The 27,466-nt window shown below is 40.7% G+C and overlaps 1 protein-coding gene across 1 annotated transcript in view; it reads right to left on the bottom strand.

Annotated features, from left to right (window-relative positions):
• The window catches only part of LOC139690454 (uncharacterized), a 177,808-nt gene extending 153,272 nt beyond the window's left edge, over window positions 1-24,536 (bottom strand). Inside the window, exon 1 of the mRNA XM_071587909.1 lies at window positions 24,392-24,536. The gene's annotated coding sequence lies outside the window, so the exon portion shown is untranslated. The remainder of the gene's footprint in view (window positions 1-24,391) is intronic.
• Between the last annotated feature and the right edge of the window lie 2,930 nt (window positions 24,537-27,466).

Below are 27,466 nucleotides of genomic sequence, written 5' to 3'. Positions count from 1 at the left end.
ATATATATATATATATATATATATATATATATATATATATATATTAAAAACTTTTGTGAAAGTCTCACCGACGTGAATAATAACGTATGTGAATTTAGCTTTAGTGGACAAAGACAAAAACACACAAAAAAATTAAATGTGATACGGGAAGGAGCTGAAGTTTTCGAAATAATTTTTATGAGAGATTAACGCGAATGAGAATGTCAATAAATGAGGTCGTTTATATTCATTCCATGCCTCTAACTCCCTGCGTGCCGAAGCAACTCTTACGAATAAAACATTTAAAAGTGTTGCTGAACGATGACTCTCAGTTAAACGCGTTCTCGCTCTGGTTTCCCCTCATCACCATTCTGAATCGAATCGCTGGATAGCCTGGATGAATTCTTGCGCCGGGAGTCAGCTTAGTAAAATATAAGACGCTGGACCATCACACCCGTGGAACCAGGATTTGCGAATCCGTGCCACATCTCGTGTCGACTTTCAATTCCTCCTCATTCCTCGTAGCCTTCCCTGATCCACACCTACCCTTCCTCCTTCACCGCAAACATATTTCTTTATCCCCCAGGCACTCCACTCCCCTATCGACCAACCTCCGAGAAACCCCACCCCACGTCTTTACGCCCCTTTACGACCCTCATTAATAACACCAAACGTTGGCTTCAAAAGCCAGTGGCTTAAATGACCCGTTAACAGCCGTGTCATACCCACCTGGGCGGCAATCGTGGGCACCCACCCACCGAACTTCCGAGGTAAACGTGAGGTCACCTTCAGGCCCCAAAACACCCGAAGCTTCTTTTTTGCCTTTAATACTTGTCCAATAACCTGAACCATGCATACGTACATGTGTACTCGTACACCCGAGGTTTGGTCTGATAGATGATGCTAGAGGTCACGCAATGGAACGGCATGTGAAATTCACACACCAGGTTAGGGTGGTCAGATCCTTTCCATATATATATATATATATATATATATATATATATATATATATATATATATATATATATATATATATATATATATATATCCAGGCTGTGTGATTATTTGGGTACCAGATCTCAATGAGAATTCACACGCGGTGTTGAGAAGGAATTGGATTCTCTACCCTGATATCTGGTTCTCACTTGCTGTATTGTTTTTATCATTGAGGGAGCTCCTCCCTCTATCAAACCAACATTTTGGTGCTCGAAAGCACGAAGCCCTGGAGCAAATAAATATTTCCCGTTCAATCGTTTACACACGGACGAGCCCGTTCTTCCCCCGCCCCCCGACCACTCACACGTTCCCGCATCCCCCGCATACTCGAAACACCGCGCGCCCTCGCCGAAAAGGCGGACGCAAAAAGGGGACGAGATCTGAAGGCGACCGGAGGGCGTTGCGCAAGAGTTTCCGAGGGCGCGCCCCTTTGAAGAAGAGTGCGGGTGTCTAAACACGCGTTCCCTTTCGCCCTCCCGGGTGGAGAGATGACACCGGCGGCGAACGCCTCTTGGGCGGAGGGGCCACCCGTCGAAAATCCCCGCTTGAGGTGAGGGCTCGTACGAATAAAAGGGCAACGCCTCGATTCCATAACCTTCCGCGTGCTATAAGTCTCGGCTTCGGGAAAAAGCATTGCTGCCCAATCCCATGCACGAAGTCCTAGTTACCGAAAGAAAAGGTTAATATTCAAATCCTCTTGAAAATATGACCCCAAACTTTATAGCTCATGTTTTGCGTAATTTGGGAGGAAAGAGGTGTTGAAAGCGATTCAATCTCGTTGGCATATTCCTCTGGAGTGAACTGTCCTCAATGATTTGTGAATTGATGTTGACCTTTTGGAACGATACCCACGGGTTCTGATTTTTGAGTGGTGCGACTCCCAAATACATACACGGTAAAATGTGGGTAGGATTGACATCACTCTACATGTTACATGTTTAATTGCTCAGGTTGAAGAAATGAAAAATGAATTTCGAAGTGTAACAAGACGCCTCGATAGCTTAACTGGCAATAGGTCGGATATCGAGGGCTCCGGGTTCGAAACCCGGTCAAAGTTAATGGTTTTTACTCTCTGAAATTGTTGTATTGTATTTAATAACATCTTTGTCCCATGTTTGCAAAGAATCACAGACTCCATCATGTACGAATTCCGCGTTGTTCCTTGACCTGTGTACACAATAATTTATACTCAACGAGCTCGCATACAATTATACGCCATTGCTGCGGTTCTAATCAAAATTCAGATCCTGCAATGCGGTATCTTTGGATAAAAGGGAACTTGAATGACGCAAATTCTTGTCGTTCATTGTTATTTTAAATACTTCTGATGGAAATTTTTTTCATCCTTCATTCCGTAGAATGAAGTATGTACAGGTATAATGAATAAGGTATAACACCTGTATAATTAATTTAATACGGAATAAGTTTATTGAGCATAAGGTAACATTTTTGTTGGCGGAAAACTATGTTATGAATCGCTTTTTTAACTGCATTGATTTATTTGAGTTTTCGGTGACTTTGAATTTTTCCATTAAACATGAAAATGGTTCTTGAGCATAAAAAACCTTTGAATATCCTTTTTTTTAATTTATACATATTTTTGATGGTGACCATAGTTAAAATGCAACAATTCCAAAGTGAACAAATTATTCGCCATTACCGGGATTCGAACCCGAATCCCTCAATATCTAACCGAGTGATTTAGTCAAATCATATTTCCGCGATAGTAACTTGAACACATCTACTAATCTGCATTAAAATGCAGCAATTCCAAGCCCAAAAAAATGATTTTTACAAATTCCAAGAAACTGCGGGAGATGCCGCAATAGTAGTAACGTTTAACGGAGTCCTCCGTTAGCTCGTCTTGGGTCAAGGCGAATTATTTTTACACTATGAAATTGCTAAAATGATATTTACATTTTGGAATTTTGCATTTTAATACACATTAGCGGAAGACCCCGTTGAAGTTACTGAAGCGGCTTCTCCCGCAGTCTTTGAAGAACCATAATTAAGACCAATAACTATTCATTCATACTCTATTTCACAAGGATTTTTATATTACTTAAAAGTTTCAGCGTCCATTATTTGGGTGAAATAGGCCTTGAAATATTGATGCTTTGCATTAATCGCTTGTAAATTCATCGATTGCCTAGTGAATGCTTCTCTCTCTGTTTATATATATATATATATATATATATATATATATATATATATATATATATATATATTTCTATATATATAATATATATATATATACACACACACACATTCAAACTCGAAATTTCGCCAAACCGCGAACAAATTCTCATTCACATAGAACTAGATATAAGGAAAAGGGATGGGAGCACATACACACTGTGTTCGTCCTTTATATGTGTTCCTATCCCTTTTCCTTATATCTATATAAACATGAGTACCTTCTTTCCGCAGAGGAAAGCGTTCTTGTGACCGAAAATTTCGGAATATGTGTGGGTGTCCTTTTTTATGTGGTTTCCTATATTTTTGTTGGCTAAATCTATCTATCCTCCTTCGTTTGAATTATTATTCACATCTATGAGACTTTCGTACAGTTCATATATTTTCTTCATTCACTTTTTTCGTCTATCATACGTGACACGTAGAAGATATCAAAGGACAAATGGATGGGAATCAGGAGATTATTGAATATAAAAGCGCATGGCTGCAACCATCCGGGCCAAGTAAGGCACGGCGTCACGTCACCAGCTAATAAACAGCATCGATGAGGGCGAAACGTTGCGTAAAGTCATAGCGGGGGGAGGGGGCTTCATCACCGCCACCCCACCGTCCGTTGGATGGTTTTAGGACCGAAGCTGACCCAGTATAGGCCGCTCGCTTCCCCCGAGTCACGAGCTGCCTCCGACCGGTGAAAGGTTCTCGCCGTGTCTCATCCGCACGCACCATTTCTCTCGCGCAGTGATCGAGTTACGCCAAATAGGGAGGCGGCGGGAAGATGCCGAGGGGAGATGAAGAAGGGTGGGCACCACCGGGGAGTCCGGCCCGAGAGGGCGGGAAGGCTAAATCAATAACGCTCTTCTTCTACTTATAAAAAGAAACCCGATACTCCTACCCAATCCTCCTTTCGCCATTCACTTTTGGAACTTATTTGAATAAATAGGTCATTGCATGTCCTTGTCTATTAGACTTTCATGGGGCATTGCTAATTTAGAGTCGCCGAGAGCCTAAGTTGTGTTAAATCTAGATAATTTATTTGTTGGATTATCCCACTCGTAACATTCAGAATGGATGGAATTTCTAAGTCGTGTTTCTTTTTTTAACAACGAATCCGAAAACAGCTGATTTGGCGTTTTATATTGAATTTTGATGTTAGATGTAAAACTTTACGATCACAAACACCATGGCTACATATGGAAGAATCTCACCTATCTGTGGAATCAAACACGCGGCCTGCAAATCATCAGAATTCGCCAGTATTGAGGAGTATTACGCCACTACCACCCAACATAATGAATTACAATATCGTTAACTTTACCGCCACGGATTTGAGTACTACGAGAATTGATGCAGTGAGCACCAGAGGGTGCCGATGGAACCGTTCATTGAGATGTTATAAGCGTGATATTTTTCACGGAAAATCCATTGTTCTCAAAATTAAGAACACGTCGCATCTTCAGAATGAAAGGCCATATGTAAAACGAAATAAATTTCCTATGAGTGTACTTGAGAGTTTGAGCAATGTTTAAGGATAATTTTTACCAGATGAACAGCCTTTCTTCCGGCTGTCAGTTACGGTGGTATAGATATAACCTTTTGGAAAAAGGAAGAATGATTCTCCATCCACTCTGTGTGGGTATTTAAAAGACCCTCTTTCCCGTGTTTACAACATGAGTTATGCCTCTTTTACTCTCAGCATCGCACACACAAGACAGGTTAAAGAACTCGCACGAAGAGATAAAATAAAGAGCCGCTGATCTCACACTATAATTCAAGAAGACAGGGATGAATATTACATCTATGGTAAGAGTATTAACGGAATATTAAGCCCAGTAATTTTGAATCAGCATTTCTAACACACAATTTTCAATCCAACCAATATAATAAATCTTTTGAAAATGGGGGTGGCAGAGAGAAAAATAGTTTGTCTGGGGAAAAAATATTATTTCACCCCGTGGAGATAAGAAATATTTTTAGCTCGGTTATGTGGTGACTAAAAATACTTATTTTGCTCCGGCATTTTTTCCTGTGTGAAATTTCTATAATTTCACATCAATCTCAGCTATGCAAATACTCATTCACCTTTCAATGCCACCATATTAGGGACTATGTAACGAAACATAGAAAATAATTTTTTTCCTGACGCAGGCCCATAAATTTTGTATATTTAATAAAATATTTTCAAGTATTTCTGTGAAAAAATAAATTTAGGAGCTCAACTTGTATATAAAAAATGTATTAACTGAAATTAAAACATTCGGAATGAATCGTTAATACAAATTACCGAATTCCCTCATCAATTCAATAGAAATGCATTATAATCTCTTAGTCTATTCACCGTTCAATTTTTTTTTAAATATTTGGTCGTCTACACATGGTGTTACTTCGCAAGTTTCATAACACCCGCCCCAGTAATTAATGCAGGCGGGTCGCTTCGCTCGAGTGACATCCATACCTAATGCAACCGACAAGTTTCAGATTTGAGCCGTTTTCAATGAGTCAATTACTGAAACTCGTCTTGTATCTGAAGATAGAGAGGGGGGATGTAGATAAATATATACTTAGACATAAACTACTGACTGCCACGAAATACCATACACAGTTATCAACCCGTAGGTTGGTTTTGACGTGCGAGAGCAGAGAGCAAACTTGGCACCAAGCCCTAAGCCGCGTCGAATTCATTCATGAGGACAGAAGGGGAGAAGTAGTTACTTTCCCAGTGCCACCTACAATTCCTCAAACAGTTCTGATGTCAAGAAAATCACGTCGCTTTAAATAAATGGAATAATACGACGTCATTACCTGAATTTGAACCCCGAACCCTTCGTCAGCAGCCGAATGCTTAGTCCACTATAGGCTACCACACCTCCTAACTCACATGCTTGGAATAAATTCGTTAGTTTTTCATGTTGAGCCTCATGAAACATCGTGCATTGGTAGTGGGTTTATAATAAGCTCCTGAACTATATTTCAACGTATTATGGTGGAAAAACGCGAAATTTAACAGTGTAGTTGCCCCCGCTCCTCATTCTAATGTGATGATTCTATTGCGAAATCATCATTAACATGATTGCCGTCATTTACTCATAAAAATTAGCCATCAAACCGTATCCAAAGAACGACCTGAATTTACATACAGTCTAACTTGTTTTGCTGCGAGATCTCACGCCACGCATAATGGATGGCGTTATAACTCACCAAAGCCACCGCGATTCTCGCCTCCTGCTGCGAGGCCATTATCTTTCTTCCCTCATTGACAATCGGATGCCCTTCCGTGCTCGGGAAGAACTAACCCCGTAACAATGGAGTTTGCTGGAGCAGCTGCATTAAATATACAGTTCAGCAAATGAGCACATATACATGATATGAAGATCACCACGTGTCGCTGAGTTATCTTTATCGTCATTAACGTAGATGGATAACGAAAGGACCGTCGTCGTTGTGATTCGCGTATCGCTTTCTGAAAGTAAGGTAAATTTACGTGGTTTTTGCTCTTCACCACATCATTTTGGGAGTAATGCGAGATCCGTGATCATAAAATGTACCGCAGAGGAAAATCACCTCACAAGTTCCTCCGGGCTAGCTCACAAAAAAAGAGAAATTCAATAGTACGCCCCTGAGTTTCTTACAAGCCTTGATTAATCAATTAAATGTTTTTTAAAAAAATTACTCACGGCACGGAGAGCGTTGTATTCAATTAATGAAACGATCCGAGGTGTGAATTTTTCGATAAACTCGGATCGAGTGCAGGAGATAGACGGATAATAACCCCTTTGTGGCCACTGGACCACTTCCGCGAGAGCGTGACTGAGCCATCGCGGGAGAGATAAGATCACTCCGCTGATTCTCCGTGGGCGAAGAACCCTTTGATCGCGAAGGGGGCAGACGCTGCGTGCGAGACGAACCCGGCAAGTGCTTTTACTTCTTTCATCTACACCGTGCCCTGAGAGCCTCCAAGAGGACGTGTGGCAGATGGATAGATAGACGTATTTTTTCGGGCGAAATTGAGACCATAAGGTCCCTTCTTCCATTTAACCTTAGTAAGGTGCGTCAGATCACGAGATATTGGTTACAGTTCATTCGAGAAAATCAAATTTTTGCAACTTATGCTTCCTACTATTTTCCCTCGTATTGTATCAGAGAAAAATGATTCTTCGTGTCGATCAGTTCAGGGGTCAATGTCCCTTGACTTATCACTGTGGCCTCACGGTTATAACACGCTACTAAGAATATTCCCTTGGAGTCGCATCATAACTTTAATGATATGTGTTTTTCCTACAAGTATGTCGCGCATGTACGGTAATCTTCGTGCTGTCAGTGGTTTCCAATCCAGGCACCTCAATAATAATGAGACACGACGTTTGCGGAGGAGAGGGTGCGTGAGAGGAGGGAGGTTAGAACCGGGGGAGGGCTCGCGATCGCTCGTACGCTCGCGGGGGGTTAGATAGGAAGGGAGGAATGGTGAGAGGACCTCGAACCCGGATCGGCTTGTACGCGGGAAATAGAAAGGAGGAGCGTGGTGGGGGAAGGAAAAGAAAAGCGGTGACCAGTCGCCGGAGGCGGCGATTCGCTGGGCGAGGCATTAGGTGCAATTTCGTTCAACGCCGCCACGGAACCGCCCGCATGGCTACCGTTCACCGCGAAGACGGGCGGGCGTTTTGGCCGGTGACCGCCCGGAGTCGGCCGGGTGCCGCCGGAGAGACGTCGGTCTTCGAGTGACTTGGAGAGAGGAGGATGGATGGAGAGGCAGTCTTGGAGAAGGGGCGTCGGTTCCTCCGTCCGATCACCCGGGGGTGGGAAGGGGTGAGTCACGTGGCAGCCCCGCGGGGCGTGAAACCAGAAAGGCACTTCTGGGAGCTCGGAGATTTTTACCGGCTGCTCTTTCGTCTCGATCGACTGTCTGCTCCCGAGAGAAGGAAATTAAAAGAGGCGAGAGAGAATTGGCCATTGTGGGGATATGTTTTTTTTCTTTTTCCCCACTACCCATTCGTAAATCGTTTTCGTGTCTGCTTTCCGCGCCACCTCCTGGTTGAATGGGAAGTTTTCGAAAATGGACTCGATGGGAGAAGTTAATAGATGTGTACTTCACTAAATCCTCTTAAGGGAGGCATTGATGCACTGTCGCTCTGTGAGAGAGGTTTGCCATGATCATCAGTTAAAATGCTATTGGAATACTACACCATCAGAAACCATTGAAAATGTTCTAATTTATTTTTGTCACGCAAATCTTTGTTGCTTTTGAAGTTTGTTCATCATTCTCTTTTAGGCTGAGAAAACCGATTACTGCACCATTGATATTCGTTAATTACAAAATTTACAATTGCTGAAGGAGTAACTTCTAATGAAATGTATTTTGGTTCACCATAACTTGTTCTAAGGAAAAAAAACCCGAAATATTTCTGTCAGGTTATACTTGATAGTATATATTTATTTACATAAGTTAGTCCCCTTAAGTTAAGTAACAGTTAAGTTCAACCTACTGCATTGCATATTAGAGGTATAACAGAGTATATACGTGAACACATTCTGAAATATTCACCCTAACGTCTGACTAATCATGAACATTTTATTATACATGTACAAACAATCCACACTTTTACCTAGGTATTATGCCTTTACATTTAAATATTTGTAATTGAATGCAATGTTTTTAATTTACAAAACATTGAGCCAAAGTAACTGGACTATTGCTCAAATTTTCAAGTACAATTAGAAATGGATACATTTTCACGAATACGTCATTTCATTCAACAATTCATTTTCAACAATAGGATCTAACGTCGCACCACAAATTTAATGCCATTCGTGTGATTTTAGAGCGCGACTGGCGAGACATTTGAAATTGCACGCCACGCACCGGTTTGGAAGTCAAGCGGTATGTACGTACTCTTTACATAACATCTCCTGGAACCACTTGATGGTTTTCGTCCGGGCGAAGTAAGTGAAAGACTTGGCATACCGGTCGCCGAGGCGATGTCACACGGGCTATAAGGTAGCGTCAAATGAGGTCGCGGTCAATTGTTTGAAGAGCCATCCATGCCTCGGTGTGTTTGCGGTGTAGTAGATTTCGTGAATTTCATGTCCCGAGACGCTGAGAGGTTTCTTGAGTTTCTTCGAGACGGGGTGTTCTTTTGACGAGGGTCATGTGACTGCCGAAATACCTTTCATCAAGCAGTAGCCACCATTTCTTTCCAACGGAAACGATTTCCCAACCGCGCGCGATGAGGAAATTAAAATGTCGGACGCATTAGGGCCACTCCCGAGTGCCGTGTTTCTCCAAATCCCAGAACTGCCCGGTCGCCGCCTGGGAACGAACGCTATTGCTCTCTAAGCGGAAAGGCGCGAAATTTTCACCCTTGGGCCTTTTCGAAAAACCGCGCACATTCCGTCCTTCCGCATGGACGTCAGTAATCTTTTCAGTTTCCCCATGACCTTACGACCAAATTTAATTAAGCCCCTGAGTAATTATGGAAAAATGACTCTAATTCTCGCTAAACGGTGTCTTTTACGGCCGTTCAAACCCTAGTTTCAGTCCATTCTGTGGTGAAGAGGTACGGGCACAAGAAAAGATTCGCAACCCTTCATTTATTTTATGAATTTAAATGTAAACCATAAGGAGCCCAGCCGATTTTGTCCCTCAGCACTGGGTTTTTTTTTAAGTGGAATGTGAATATGGGCAATTACAAACTCATAAGGTCAGGGTAAAGGAAAAACCCGCCGAGTAGAAAATCAAACCCACGACCTATGGACTAGAACGCAAAGATATCAACCCCAGTTCCATTTCGACCAGCATGTTATAAGTCAGAAAACTTTATTTAAAAATTCTTTTTGGTTTCTGAACATTTAGCTCGCGTTCGTGAATTAGAGTGGCTTCTTATATTCATGGTGTTCATTACAATGAGTCTATAAAGTGAGAGTGTAGTGACTCGGAGAACGGAAATTATTAAAATTAACAGTATATCCTGCTCTGGTGATCATTCAACCGTTTTAATTTTTGCCCTCGAAACTTGAAATTCGCCAACTTACCTTTCATTCTTGGGTAATATCTCCGGGTTAAATAGAGTAATGACATATTTTTTTAAAACTCAGTGTTACCAACTGCCCACCGCACTCTATCGTGGAACATTCGAAACATACATGTTCATAAGGTGAGAATATTAAAAACCTCATGATACATAAATATCATAAAAAACATACACATTAAACTATTGTTACAGCTCCAACACCTATTAATTTTTTCAAAACAGCATATAGACGGAGTTCATGGGATTTGTTGTGTTAACTGTACGTGGCATTAATATTGTTTGGTTGGACACTCCACATCAGCACTAGTTCCTAATAGAGTCGGTGATAAACAGTTCTGTATTGAATTAGTAGACGTCTCGCACTAATATCAAATCCAAAGGCAAGCACATCATGACGCGCGATGTTCTTTCCATTTCATCATTCCACTGCTTTAATCTCAATAATAAACAGCTCTGTGTCTTTTAAATTTCCTAATCGTTTGTGATATCTACATGAATTTCTTTGTAAACTTTTTACCCTTTACTCTTTCATTGATAAAGCCGTCCCTTGAATTTATGGACCAGGTTTGAACGGCATGCACTCCCGGAACCAATGTGAAAGCACCCTTGCACCACCCCCTCCCCTTCCTCCAAGGAATACAGCAAGGGAAAATAAAGGAGAAAACGGTCAATTTATTGGATAAAGGGAATTATATTCTGTTCGCCAATAACTTCAGTTGGGGAGAGAGAGAGGGCAAATGAATGCGAGAAATACACCCCGTGGCAGCCCAAGAAACGAGGCAAACGCTTCGCCCCGAAGAGATATGGCGAACACGTCCCGGAGTTAACAGCCAGTCCGGAAAGCTCATAGATTAAAATGCTCGCGCGTCTCGAACTCATGTATATGAGCGTACTACCCAGCAGCCTCGGCAGGAGAAAAGAAAACCTCTCCCCAAGGGACCATATAATTTCGCCCACCGTTCGGCCCGCCTCCTTTCCCCCTTTGCCACTTGACCACGACGCGGGAGCAAACCAAAGGTACGTAATGCATGCCCATGATCTCCAGCAACCAAAAACTGCTCTTCGAGGAGCACACGCAAAACCAACCCACAAGGAGCATGCGTTTGTGTGTGTGTGTGTGTGTTTATATATGTATAATATGTATGTATACTGACACCAAAAGGACTCTTGTTTATATTCATCTCTTATATTCATTCCATTCATTCGGCCGTAGTACGTTCTTTATCTATTTATTGGGAATACTATTTTACTTTTATTTCAAATCTCTTCTTTTTGTGATTAACTCCAAAGAATGCAATTATTGGATGATATGAATATGGAAGAATTGCTCTGGAAGAGTAACTCGCTCCATAACCCCATCACATAATTAGCCGTACAAACTTACCGTTTATTCACCATTCGGCGCGCGCGCGATTTTCGTCATAGGGTCGAGAAACGTTCCGTGTCATTATTATGCAACTTTTGGAAAATACAAAGCAGTAGTTTTCCTCATGGATATCCAACGTCTTTCACGAAGTCACGACTGACTCTGTTATTAATTTTCTTATTGCATCATTTAAAAAATATCTTGGTCGATATTGGAAATGGAATGCCTCACAACATAATTTCCACTTATCACATCCCGCTCATTTATATCGCAACGTACTATTTGCAGAATAGTACGATTTATCAAATGGGCGATGTGATTCGATATTGCACGACTATTGCTAATTCACACGACTAACAGAAATATTGACACTTTCACATAGTCATGGAAACAGCAGCGAGTCTTTGAGTTTCCTCATAATGGTACTTGGGGTGCTAAGTTATGAGTATTTCTTCGTGGTAGTGTGCCTTCCATTATAAAGCAATTTTATCAAGTTATATGGGAGATATTTCTTTATTCCGTAGATATTCGCGTTTCATTGACTGTCGAAGCGACCTAACTCCTCGACGGACCTACCGAGTCCCCCGAGGACTAATTTAACTCGAACGAGGATAAAAAAGGAAAAGAAAGAAAAAAGAGGTGGAGAATGGAATGATCTCGCGTTATGAAGCCGTTTCGCAGTCAACACGGGTGCTGGCGGTTGCGTCGGCCGGAAACGGAGTCGCCCACCCTCGGGGCACGGACACCGGGCGCGCGGCCGGCCGTTCTTGCGAGGCGGTCAGACGGCGACGGAGGGAAGACACTGGCCCCGCGAAGACGGATCGGCTCCATTCCGTTCCCCTCTCTTCCTCACACCTCCCTCATGCGTGTTCACGTAACAAGGGCCCAGCTTCGTGAGACGGGCAGATTGCGTACCTTCCTCCTCCACTCCTCCCCGCCCCCTCTCCACGAGGCACTCCCGTGGATGGACTCTCTAGGCTCCGCGACCCATTTCTTTTTTTCCCTCAACCGCTTCTCTCCTCCGTGCACGCGAACGGCTCCGCTCCAAGCCGCGGATGCACCGACAAACAAGGGGACCGACCCGCTCTGCGTGGTAAAGATAGCACGTATCGAGGATATGCGAGGCTTCATTAAAGAAAGTCGGGATCGCCAAAGAAACGTGTTGAGGGTCTCGAATGAAAACATTAAGGAGAAGTCTTGTTCCTCATGGGTCGTCACCTCGAATACGCGGGGGTATTTGGGGCCTTAAGCAAGATATGGAGGAATGCTGGCCATGGCAATCGACACAATTCATTCGAACTTAACGAGGAGACGGAAGGTACACCGCATTGTATAGAAGTAAGACTACGGCGAGAAAGCATGCAAATAAAATGACTGAAACGATTGCCGAACTGAGCGGTACAGGCAACTCTTTTACCTCGCCAAATTAGAGACCAAAGTAGAAGGAAAAAATAAGTTCCAACTCAAACTTCCCGAAAAAGAAATGATATCCAAATCTGATCACCCATTGTCCTAATAGTTATTGACTTCAAGGCCACCTTCACTCACCCACGCGTCGGATTATCTACAAGGTAAAATGTACATGTCCCTGTGAATAGTGTTCATCTGTCGATTGAAGAGTTCTGAGATGGATTCTATGTTATGCTTCTAGACACTCCAAGCCGTGTTATTTCTCTAAATAATGAATCATACGGGAAAACCGCCAAAAGGAGCAGGGAAAGTAAAAGCCTCTCTCAAACCCTTAAAGCGTGAATTTGTTTTCGTTGTAGGTCTCGGTAGCAGTCGATCTCGACCTGACCTCAGCCATCAATCAAAATACCTTTGGGTTGGTGCGAACATTTGGGTTGAATTAATTTTTTTCCCCGAAACTAATATCGCCCAGATTTAAAAACGCCGGGAGGGAAAATACCGATGAAGTAACTGATCGAAATCGAACGGGATTGGGTGTATGTGACTCGGTGTTAAAGAAAAATTGAACCACTTACATAAATATTGAAGAGAATAGGAGTATTTCCTCTTCAAAATTGACCAAAATACCTCGACTGCTGGTGGTTTTCAAGAGTTATACGGAGAATTTCATGAATTACTCTGCTAGTGTAAGTGCGAATAGGCATATTGCATGTGTAACTCAGTGTACAGGGTATTAATCAGTCACGTAAAGTTTTGGAAAAATATATCGAAGAAAAATATGTCTTCATATTCTGGAACTGTTGGTGAAGCTAACGATCAAATGGTCAGGAGTGATAAAAGATGTACAAAATGAAGGAAAGGAAACGGCCATATAGGTACGCAAGCGAAAAAAAACTGATGACTTTGCCACATCTTGAGACAGAGTGGATTTGTTGGGATTAAATAAGAGATGAAAACAGTTTGGAAAACTCTCACGGAATATATTCACAATCTAATTGAAAAAGGTTTCCAGAATGAACAGGTAGTAAGACGTAAAGGATACAGAATTGAAAAGAGATCAATGTAAAACTGTAGCGAACCAATCTTTGGATATAATTACGATACAAATAAATAAATTACTGCAGATTGAAATGAGTTTATATCATCCCAAAAATTATTCCGAACCATGAAATATATATATTATGTATATCAGCTAACGTGAATAAATTCAGTAATTGGGATTAACTTAGACGTATTCAGTGTAGGTGTTGGGAAAACCGTTTACAATTCGTGATTTATACACCAAATAAATTTAAGTGCGAAGTATTTTCCGTTCCTCAGCTATTCAATCAGATGTAGACTGAAGACTGTACATGATGTCAGATGTACACTGTACATGTAGATTGAAGACCATACTTTTAAAAATAAACTTTTTACTCTCTGAATGAGTGTCTTCTCACAATGGTTTTCCCTTTTTGATCCTTTCCCAAAAAATATACCATCAAAATGAATAAAAGGCAATAATAGAAAGCTGCACGCTATTTTGGTTAGTTCGCCTTTTTTATTTCAATTTATTGCTGTCGAGTTTCGAATATAACCCCAAAAAAAGAGAGGCTTATTAGCTCGGTCACGTAAACTTTTTTTCCCTGCGCGCTACCACGAACTTTTTCATTCCGGCTGAGGACGCCCACGAAGGCGCGCATGCTCCAACAACGAGTTACGACCCAAAGGATGCGGCCTCGCGCTCTTGTTTATGCCCCGTTCAGAGACTTTAATGGGCGTCCCTGGGACAAGCATCCAACAAACAAATGGCTCGCCGGATACATCAGCGCCGGGCATCATATTCCCGTATCTCCTGGGCAAGCAACCCTCTGGAGAACTGATCGTGAATGTTAGGGCAACGGTTCCCCCAATAGAGGACGGGCGTCGCTCCCCCCAACCCCTCAGGAAGGACGAAAGATCTTTGGGCCATCGCGGGCGGAGGAGAGTCTCCTGGATGGATCTGGTTATTATGGATTCAGTGGGAGAAAGAGGGAGATGAACATGGCATGGCTCTATATGTATATTTGGTTGTGCGTGTGAGTAGAGAGGGTGGGGATCACCATGATGGGGTGAAAGGGCACCAGGAAACATAAACTCATTCTGTCGCGGTCGGCACTGAACCCGTTTGCCCGCAACGGTAACAGGCGATAAGGCGTGGGTGCTGGGGAAGAGGGAGGAAACCGGAGCCAGGCACCCGGAGACGGGGGATGTTACGGGGGACGTCTGGACGTGGCTAGCGTCCCCATCCCCCACCCCGGAGTAAAGGGATTTCATAATCGAGCTGGTTAAAGCGGAAGTTATTGGATTTGAATCTTAACTTCTTTTGCACTCGTTAAACAACCGAATGTTTTGCAGTCAAAGTGTTTTATTAAAGGGAAATATATACGTACATTGTCAAGACTATACATAGCTAGCCTGCATACAATATATTTTGAAGGATAATTTAGCATGGAATTTGATACAGGCATCGAATCAAATATGTGATATTGGTTCTAAATTGAAGAGAAAAAACGAATGAATTTTCTGGAGATGAACGTAATTCATATTTGCGTACTCATACAATCATTTCTCAAAATCCATGAGGAAAAATTAAAACTGCATATGTGGATCATCAATGTGATGCAAAATAAAGGTGTTGGTAGCATACGTCATAAAATTACAATATTGCTTCATAATGGAACAAAGATGATGAATCTATAACGCCGCTTGTAAAAAAATTAACATTACGATAGCAGGTAAACTGCAGAGGTGACACAACTACTCCACGTGCAAAATTTGTTTGAGATTTATCTTTCCACAGAAATGCCATAAACAAAATAATTTGTTCGTGTAAATGACAGGTGTTTTCTGCAATTAGCTGTCTGCCACAATATAAAGATTGGACAATGTTAGAAGCCAATTAACCAAGGATAAATACTACGCCGCAAATAAATAATACCCACTGAAGAAGACATTTATAACCAAAATTTCAAAATATAATCTCAACGAAATCTTAGGAAAATTTTCAACAATATTGTGGAAAACTGAAAAGAAAACATAAGGAAATAATTGAGAAACTAGACTGAAACCCTCACAGCATGAAATAAAACGCATGCAGTTGTTCTTAAAAAGGGAGAGAACACGTACTGTTGAAATAGAGGGAGTTATTAAACACCCACATGCCATTAGCTGCTCTGTATAGACAGGGAGTCTTGAAAGACTCTTGGGTTTAAAATCTATGGTAATGTAGAAACCCCACTGATATCAAGGGCAGAATAGCTGGAGCTAAAAAGACGCTTGTGAAAGGTAAATCCTATCCTCAAAGAAGATACGAATACAAATAAGAAAGCAGTTCGTGAAAACATTCGAGTTAAGTGTGGCTATATATTAATCAGAGACATGGATCATAGAAAATGTAGACAACAAGTAAATACAAACCTTTGAAACCCAATGCTGGAAGTGAATACTGAAGACTAAATGGATTGATAAAGTAAGAAATGAAGAAGTATACATAGGATTAGAAGAGAGAGAGACCATATGGAGCACCATAAAAAATAACTTGGTGCATTGGACACACCTTGAGTAATTACGAACTGTAAAAAATGTAAAAAAAGAAAAAAAGATAGATGGATCTTACGAGGATGGCCAAAGGACAAAATTACAGTCAAATAAAGAGGGACGTAAAGAGCTGCATCAGCATACGAGAATTAGTATGATAAAGGGAAGAATTGAGGGCTGAAGTCAATAAATCCTCGGATTAAAGGACTGATGATGACAATATGAGAATATAATTACTCCCCTTTTAGATATCTCGACATCATAACCAAAAAAAGCCGCATTCACACAAAAAGACATAGTTCTTTGAACGCGTTCTAATTCAGTTGTTGGAATTGGCCACAAAAAATAAGAGTAAATAGGTATAAATATATACGCTTAGCTTTAAAATGTACATTCTGTTCGATTTCACTCCAAAAAATAAATTACTTTTAATTTACTTCATTAAATATCCTGAGTCTGGACTCTTTGACATCCATCTTTGCAATTGCCCTAGTGGCGATTAATTATGCATTTAGTGTTCTAATTACGAGTACTTGTACCACGGATTGAATCCATGTAACTATTTCCTTTCACAACGGATCGAAAGCTGCTCTCCTTTTTCTTGCCACCTCTTGAACGATTTTTTAAAAGAAAAAATCAATTTCATCAATCAAGAAATCGTTTTGCATTTATTATTTTCACTACGCATTCATCTGTCCATATTCCCTTTTGCCTATACTTGCCAATTAAATTGGTACATTTTTATCATTTTAACTATTCCAGGACCCCGAAGCAATCCTTATATCACTTGACCAATTGCTAAACATATTTTGATTAAAAATTACGTAGGCTACTTGCGCAAGTTGAATTTGCGTGTATGAGTGAGTAATGGATTAATATTATTCCGAAAAAGACGAGGCGTGCTAATGATCATTTGGCTTTGCATAGTTTGTTTTAACGGCATCTGTCATATACGCTGAAAGAGGAGGTCATAACTGTATTTCTAATTGCCACACGAGGTGAATTGGCAATGAAAGTATGACGAGTATGATTATTTTTCCCAATTACCATCGCTCCAAAAGAGGAATTCTGCATACATTTTTAACAGTGTTTCGAATCATTCTTTTCCTTAGCCACACCTATATGTACACTGAAACATAGGTTTCTCGGTTATTCGTGCTCCAGCACCTTCGTTAAAAACAATAAAAGATGGTGAGAGGCTTCATTTCCAGGATCATTACCATACTTCACTGTAGCTGGTATTAATGCTGTACTTGCTATGGCGCAAGTTACATTTTGTATCTACATACGCCAAAGAATTTCCAAATCCAATTTTATTCTAATCAATTCATCGAAAGTGGTGGAATAATTTTCAAACATTGAGGTTGCTTCTCATTCCTTCCATAACCTTTTAACAGCCCTATAACTATTGTTCCGGACAATGGTTGGAATGGTCTCCGTTCTTGCCTAACACCACCGATAGTTCCAAAGAGCACGATTTTCAATGCATCAACGAACACTTGGTACCACGCATATTTGCTCTATCATTAAGGTAAATACTTACCATAGACATGCAGTGTCGTAATGTTTAGATTTTAATGTCACTTAATGGCAGTTGAAAGTTACACCACAGTCCGATGAGGTCAAGACATACAATGTACGAACAAGTTTCAAAAGAAATTTCAATCCTAATTCGAATACACAAGGGAGGAAACAGGGGATATAGTAAAGCAGTTAGTCGGAGGTCTGAGGAGATAAAAACGATAGATGCTGAGCAAGAGCAATAGCTACATTATTTCCTAGGCGTTGGATGTCGTTCGCCTACTCTAGATCTATTCAGTAGCCAATAAAAGAAGACTGAGGAGGAAATTCGCCTCCCACTTGACTCGGCGGCGAAATTTTAAAATCAAAATGATAGCTCGGGAAAAGTTCGGATACCCATCATATAAATTAACAATGACCATGGGCAGATTCAGGGCCCTTTTTCTGGGAGGAGTGGCTAACTACAATGTTGAACGGTGGTGGGAGGAATAGACTGAACTCAGTAAGAACTGAAATGTAACAGTTTTGTCAAAATTAAATTGATTCTGTCTCGAGCTACTTCGCACTTTTAAATAATGTACGAATTGGGACGAATAAAGTAAATATCATATCATGGAAGGCGCCTCTGTAGAGATTGACCTTCCTGTCCTTCCCTGGACATGTAGCTGACAGTAAAATAATAAATTTTTAAACAAGGTTATTCTATAGATAATTACCAAGTAAATTCATTTATAGAAAACGTTTAATCCTTTGATTGATATGAGTTAAACCTAGATCTCAAAGATCCATTGGTTCAGTTTTACCTATCTTTAATCGTGATAAATGTCCATGTAATTCAAAACTCAGACCTAAAAAATGACTGTTTCTTAGAAGAAAAACCGCAACGTTAGCAAAAATCTAAATTCAAATGCACGCGGAATGATATTAACATTTGGATGCAAACATATTAATCATAGTCAGATTCTCTGCCACAGTCTGACACAATCTCAGCGTCGATTGGGCAAGTGTCGACACTTATGCGGCGAGTGTCATGCCGGAGAGATTGACAATTGAATACTCGTATTGTTCACGGCTCCCATGGTCCACCAGCCCTCCCTGCACCCCGCCCTCCATTTTCAAGCCGCAATCTTCCACGGCCACCACCAATCGGGGTGTTATCCCAATAATTCGGTTTTCCATCAAATTGGAGTAAACTCGATCCAGACGCTGACGTAACGATCGCGGCTCGCGCATCTCGGGAGTTTTGCAACGGCATCCGTCTGCAGATCCGTTCCATTTTTGCACCGCACTTCAAATCACCTTCACTCCGCGCGCCAATTAGGGCTCCCCTCCCTTCTTCCCTCCCTTTCTCATTCGCCACCTCCGCCCGCCACTCGCTTCTCCGTGCCCCCGCTCGAACGCCTCGCACCCTCTTCCACCCCAAAGCTCCTTTCTCCACGTGGTCCCCCCCTCTATGCCCCACGTCAAATTCCAACCTACGCAAATCGTAGATGTATAATTACTTTCCAATTTCTTGAAGCATTCAGTTAGCTTTTTAAGTTTCCCAAGGATATTATGTGGGAACATACTCTCTGATAATGTCACTCTGACTGCGAATGGCCAGTTTGATAGCTAAATTTGTGTAGTATAATTCTTTTCTGGTCCTCTGCTTACTGCAACTTGTTTTCTAACCACATTTTTGGGTTTTTATTCACATAAAAACATGGTGCCACATAACTCTTATAGCTACATGTACTTCACCTTTTTTTCTTCGTTGATTAGAAAAAATTTTGACCCCATTCATTAAGAGGAAATTTTTCGTCTAAAAAATTTATCTATGAATTAGATTTGCTATGGAATTACTAGCAATACCCTTAGGCTCAACGCAGCTTCACGAGCTCCAGTCTTTTTGAAGGGAGGTATACACCGATCTACTGATGTTTCACTCCAAGACCAGATTTCTTTCATATTTATGAATTTTGATATAATTTTAAACATCGATTGTTGAAAATGTTCAATGGTGGGCTATTATATTGGTCGGGGCATTTGAATACCAACTGGAGGGTCACCTGTTCAAATCTCGACAAGGTCTATGAATTATCAATACCAGTAGCGCAGTCTTCCGTAGGTGTACCAGAACTAGAGAAATCGCAGATGGCAAAGAGAGGGTTAAGACAGAAAAACCTGCCTCAACCCTCTCCTGAATGTATGCATTTCACACGCCGTAACGCTTCGTCCGAGGTGAGGTCTACATTCGCCAATTCAACACAACCTTCGGGTTGATTGCTATGGTTTTTTTTATTATTACATCTGAATTCACTGGGAGCTAAGAGAAACATTTACCATTTTAACCTTTCAGACACATTCCCTGGGCTTTGATAAGTGTTTTATCTAATTTATAAATCTTTCCGACCTCGCATATTTACGACATCTCGCCCGGTACCCCAAACTGTACAAGTCAAACACCCTTCTCGTAAATATTCCTAAGACAAATATCACGGCATTTTCACTAGTACTAATGCGTAGCTTAATTCATAAATGCTATTGAAAGTCCGCATGAAATTCACACAAGTCATACATCAAATGACTTGATGTGGCCGAGATTCGAACCCGGATCTTGCAATGTCCAAAAATGTAAGTTAAGCAGGTCCATTAATCTACTTGAGAAGAATCCTCTCGTAAATTTTCTTCGAAGTAAGATGGTGATGTGCCCATACATATTTATGGACGACCTCCTCATTTTTTCTCCACAAGATTCCATCTCGACCTCCTTAAACACCCTCGCCGCCCCACGTCCCCGTCAAACAAATCCGCCTTCAACCCTTTTATTACCCTCCCCCTCCTCCGTGCCACGGTGTGACTACACCCCAACAAGCATCCTCCACCTCCCTCCTCTCGGCAATCTTCGAGGAGAACCAGCTGCACCTTCTTCCCCCTTTTTCTTCTACCACCGTGCGCTCCCTCCTCCCTCCCCCCACGGTTGGCAACCTCGGGACCATTCCCTAGGAATGCCGTTCCGAGGGTTCCCCGACTTTCCTCGCAAAAAGCCAAAGTTGTTTTTTTCCGTTTCAACTTGTTTTTTGGTGAACGGACGACACATATGAACCCCAGGTGCTTTGACCATCGAAGTGACATCCACGCTATTGAGTTTCAAGACGGCACCCGAAACAAAAGACGTCCCCACCGAGGCATCCTTTCGTAAAAATAAAAACAGGAGACATTTTTCAGGTCAAGCACGATTTTTAATACTCCTAACCCTCCACTCCCCCGTCCCCACCCATCTCCCAACGTTTTAACAACGTGACTTTCGACTGTTCTATTGTTTCACTCTCGTCGCTCCATTTTACAGTATCTACAGAGCTCCATTTCGCTTTGCCTGTCGCATGAGTCACGCGGGGAATCGAACGATTACCACACTAGAAATTTCAGACGCAAGTGATGCGCTAATTGCGTTTTTTTCTGCTTGATGGCGTAGCTTGTTGTTGTATCGCAGGTGCAGCCGAGGAGGAATACAAGACGATTAATGGTTTCGTGATTAATGTTCTTCTCCCGGTTGTTCTATTTAAATCCATCAAGCTTGAATCACATCCTTGAACTTTTTATACTGATCGAATCGTGCAATAAGATATTATTATTAGAAATATTTCCAACTCTCGTGGGAAAATATTATAAAGCGACATACCACATTCCTTCGAAAGTGTCTGCATATATCCTTGGATGGATGCCAATTGTATCAGAACAAACTTGTTGATGACATATATTGTTTGATGGAAAATGTCAATGATGTAACATGCTCATGACGGCTGTTTACTTGGCCACTATCTCAATCGTCGAATTCTACAGAAAAAATAGTAGATCTTAAATATTAATTGAGTTGTAATCATAAGGGTTTTTAAAATTAGGGTTTCGAGGATTTATTTCGGCAATCATTTTATTTTTTAAGATCTTACGACGAATTTTCTAGAACATTATCTGTTTTATTATTACCTTTTAAATAAATTTACCTGGTTTATATGAACGGCGTGAGTTGAAGGATTTAGCTACATGTGACATACGGTATCAATAGCCTTGGCATAATCATTGATTTTCAATTAATCTTATTACTGAACACAGCATATATTCATCCAATATGTAACAACAAGAAAACAACCTTGTTATAGTCTGAATGGAAAGCCTTACCTTTTCAGTGACTGTATCAACCGAGTAAACATTGGTCATATATAACGAAGTGAGCGTTGGTTTTCTTCTTTGAAAATGATTTCTCAGCGAGTTGTAAAAATAAATATTTTGAATATTTAAGAGTTAAATCAAAAGTATCAAAAAGAATTATGCTTCACGCTTAAGAATAAAATTTTTCTCTCTGCGATAGAGATATTTTCGATGAATCACTTTCACCTTAGGAGTACAATAGTTTTATAATAAACCTCTCTTGAATAGAAATAAATTAAAAGTATCAAAGCAAAAATCAAAGTAATCGGCACTAAATTATCTGAAAACGATCGTATATCCTATTTTAATGTAATTAAAATGATTGCGTGAAACACATACACTTAAAAAAATTACAGGCACCGAGTTGTTACACTCCATAGCCAATCGGACGTAATTTTCTGAATTCCCAATTCCATAGTTAATGTTTATCTTTCTATATTTATATAACACCAAGTGAAAATTTGGATATTAACTCAGATTTATCAATACATAACGTGTTAGCTTCCTGCTACATTTTTCATTCATGATGGCTTAAATTATAAATCCGCAGTATTGACACTTTTTCTAATTAATCATTGTGATACCATATATTCAAACTAAAACATTTAATATTAGAGTCAAAGTATATTCCTCCATGTCTACTCACCATTTTAATTCGGTGATTTATGCACTACCTGGCCTACATTTTATTCATGAGATGATATCAGTTTTTAGGCTAAATGGTGTCAAATTTACTTTCCAAGTTAAAAGAATTTTCAAGGAAATTATGTCACACTGGTAGCCGTCATAAAATTGGAATTTCACCTTGATAACCTTTTCGACATCCAACCTCCCCCCCTGCTGGGCGATCATCGCTTTCTGAGATGCTCGAAGTCCAATTGGATGACCCAATTCCATAAGGAAACTATGTTACGTCTACTGCGCCAGCTTCCTGAATTGAAAGTTACTCATAGATGATACCTCTGCCAAGGAGTGCTTTCCTCCTTCCCCATTATCTTATCAGCAAACCAAAGGGTCATCTATATATGCAACGTGCTAAATTTTTCATATACACGTTAATTATCGAGGCCATGTTGAGCAAAATTTCAAAACATTCCTCTTTAATGAAAATGATGGTCCAAGTCAATCAGAAGCCAATTTACTTCCTATTCACAATGTCTAAAGTCTAATATCACTATATATATATATATATATATATATATATATATATATATATATATATATATATATATATAATTATATATACGTATATATACTATTTATATATAGAGAGAGAGATAGAAATTATATAGTCATTTTAAATTTGACTTGGATTCAATATTTAGGCATGGTTAAAAAAGGTAATCCGAGTAGGTTTTAAAGTCTAAAGAGGTAAGATGAAGATAAACGGACTAGAAAGCACTAAAGGGGGCGGAAAATAGTGATTTTGAAAATTCTACAACAAAATTAGCTAAATAGCTAAATAATTTGGTATTACCAATGCCAAAATTAAATTAGCCAATGAGCATGTAACTTTACGGTCAGCCTGACTACATGGTGGCGTGAATTAAGATACACATTAGGGGACGGGGATTCGATGGCACGAAATATTTAATTAAACCAAATCTGTAACCGCTTAGAAACGACAGTCATTTTAGAGAAGAAACTGATTACTTTAACAAGAATATTTAAGAACGCACTCCGTTTTACATGGTACTATTCTACACCCTTTTTTCAAACAAAGGAATTAATTCATGTGCCCATTAAAGGTAGACATAAAATTGATAAAATTTTATGAATAATTTATTTTGAAATATAGAAATTTTATTAATTTTTTCGAGTAAAAGGTATGATGAGTCATCTACAATGGACATGAATTAAGTTGGATTTCGGAGAGTAGACGAGATGTTCCTCACCAATTCAACTGATGTTGGTTTAAAGTATCATTTTATAGGCAGGAAATAATATTTTTCTCATTCCAGAGTTAAAGAAAATCTAGTCAAACACTTCGAATTAACACTTGGAATGGATCTTATTACATCAACAGCGTGCGGCATATTTCATTTCCAGTCTCAACAATGGAAGAGGACGCGAAATTAAAACCAGGCGTTGAAGTCTCCCATCCTTTGACCGGCTTGGAAACATCAACGTGCGAGTATAACAGTGACCCACTCACCTCGTCAAACAATCTTCCAGAGACGGCCTGGGATCTCCAGCAGGGTTACGGTGAATGGGAAGGAGTTCTTTTATCCCTCACTCTCGCTCTCTGTCTCTCTTTCACTCTAGTTATGAAGTCGCGTCCTCCGGCTACTTCCAACCTGTCGAAGTCTCCACGAAAGAGTGCTGCACAGAATCGGCCATGCCCCGATATTGTGTGTTGGAGCGGTCGATCTAGGGTGGGGGTGGTGGGCAGACGCGGAGGGGGGTCCGCAGGAGGAGGAGGCGGAGGGGAGCGGGAGATGGACGGGGGGCAGCGGCAACGGCGGCAGCGGCAGGAGCGGATGGAAAGTAAAAGGGGGCAAGGAGGATGAGGACTAAACCCCTCCCCACCCGACTTCTCCACTCTCCCGACTCCCCTTTTACCCCTCCAGCCCCCCCGCCCCCGTGAGAGCGAGAGTGAACACATAAGAAAGTGGTGTAGGACGCCGAGTGTTGTGTCGGGGATGAGAGAGAAAGAGAGAGAGGGGTCGAGGGGGAGGGACTCCGGAGAGGAGGGAGAGCGAGGGAGGTAGAGGGGGTGGGCGGGTGGGAGGGGATTAATGCAGACGGGTGGGGGAGGAAATCGCAAGCAAGGTCGCGAGGGAGAGTGAGGACACGCACAAGGGGTGGGAAGGCTGAGGACTTTTTTCCCGACCACATTTTTGTCCGCTCGGGTTTTGTACGTGTACATGTTTGTGTGTGTGTGTGTGTGTGCTTGTGTTCGGAGCGTGGACACTCCCATTCCCCCCCTCGTTCTTCCTCGCCTCTTGGCTTGGTGGAATTTCGGCGCCGGCGGTGGCTGCTGCGGTCCAGGAGAAACGGGAGTTTGACGCCATCCCGCCCGGGCAGCATGACCTAACGGGAATCCGCGAGATGAGCGGTCTCGGGTCTCCCATTCCACTCCCTCTTTTCCCTTCACGGACGTTGATGTGCACCAGGACACCCGAGCGTGTTTGGATTTCGAGAACTCCTCCTTTCCCACTCTCACTCTCTTGTCACCCCTTTCCTTCGGCTCCCCACCACCCCCTTCCTGCCATCCCCATGGTGTCCATTCCTCGTCACCTTCTTCCCTCTCTTCCTCAACCTAGATCTGGATAATGGGACTATCTAATGGCGCTCGTTCGATTCAGATCCTTGGCGGCGCCTTCGCGCTCCACCTTTTGGAAAGTTTATACCGTGCCGAGGGCGTACCGCGAAGGACTGCAATTGCGTTCGATTGTTTCATTTTTATCCGTTCAAGAGTTAGTCGCCCGGATAGAGCAATGAAAGTCCTGTTTATTGCGCACATGTGGGTGATTATTACTTGTTTAATCGGGTTTGAATTTACCTCCTCTGCCAACTCAATGTTTCCGTCTTGCGTAAGTTTTTTGGTAACATCTGGCATCGAAATATTACATGCCCTTTTCAGTTTTTCTAGGGCAAATTTATTTCAAGAACATGGCATCATACTTTTATATACTCTTAGATGTAGGATAATGACAAAGAGATAAAATAGAAGTAGCTTAACCTCTTTTAAGATAGTGCCTTCCTTTTGGAAAGGTATGAAATCGAAGGAAAAATTATATTATGAGGTATCATTTATTCTAAAATTATTGCTTCGATTAGATTCCTAGGTATACTCATATTAATATGAAACCTAGATCATTACTGCTGGTATTTCATTCGTCTCAGTGTCTCTCCACATTAATTCGTTTTTACTGGCAAAATTATTCATTTTGGCTTATTTTATTACCCCATCTTTTATGTTTTAATGTTCATTTATGCCTAAAATACACTATTTTCAGGGAGCACATTCTAAACATCGTGGTATTACAAGTATAGTACTTCCAAATCATTGTTTTACTTATATATATATATATATATATATATATATATATATATATATTTACTTGAACATATAACGCATGGTGGCATTCGTACGAAAAATCATACGTTTACCTAAAAGATATCTGTAAAATATTAAATAATCGAAATTTATCCAATCCCTAATGGGAGGGACAATATTAATTATTGTATCTTTTTCATTAATTATCGTCTCTTTAAATCAAGTTATCCATTTTTTAGGGGAAAAATTATAAACTTATTAATGGAAGCAATGCTCATTTTTAGTTCAATGTAAATCTTTCAATGTAACGAACTTAATATTTTCTATAACCTGTATATTAGACTAAAAGCGATTAAGTATTAGGCATTCTAAAGCATATTCAAAACTTCATTGCTAAATTTTGGTTTTAAATACTAATTCTAATTGCTATCGCATCATTTTTTAATTATTTAGAAATTCTGGTGTAGTCCCTAACTAATGAGCAATGGGAAGGTATGTAAACCATAAACCAAGTCGTGTGAAATTCACACATCAGGGTAGGGGGGCCAGTTCCTTTCCCTGGGCCGGTTATGGTTTCCCAGAAACATCTGGTACCCGAAAAGTCACATAGCTTGGGTGGAGCTCTAGGTGCCCAGAAGACTTGCCTGGGAATCGAACCCGGGATCCTCCGGTCATCAGTCCAACGCTCTACCCCCTGGACTACCGCGACTCATATATATATATATTTAAAAAATATATGTATTTTAATTTATTTATTAATATTTATTTATAAATAGGTTATTTACCTACAGAGATATTTTTTATTGCCCCTAATATTTTTTAATGGTTTCTACTCCTTTTACTATAGGAAATAATTAAAATCGCTATGAAAACATGGTGATTTGTGAATTAGTCCGAAAATAATATCACTCACCCCGAGAGTCACGGACAATTTTCCAGCAAATTCAGTTAGAAACTGTTCAAACAGGTAAGGATGACGTAATATTTTTATCATCTTATGACCTTCCTTAACAAAAATAAAATGATACCTCGAAATATTATTTTGGGAAACGAAATATTTAACTGTAAGAAATTAAAAATTATGAAAATAATTGATTCTTTGAAAAAACATGCAACGCGTATTTATGAAAAGTTTCGGTACTTAGTAGGTTTAATAAAATAGTAAAAATAACAAGAATTACATTTATGGATTAAAATCATTTTCAAACGTAATTATTCACATAGTAA

The sequence above is a fragment of the Hetaerina americana genome, unplaced genomic scaffold (genome assembly GCF_022747635.1).
Source record: "Hetaerina americana unplaced genomic scaffold, ioHetAmer1.1.p SCAF_3, whole genome shotgun sequence".
Lineage (NCBI taxonomy): Eukaryota > Metazoa > Arthropoda > Insecta > Odonata > Calopterygidae > Hetaerina > Hetaerina americana.
Note: the sequence above shows the minus strand (reverse complement) of the source record. Positions and strands in the feature narration are given on the sequence as shown.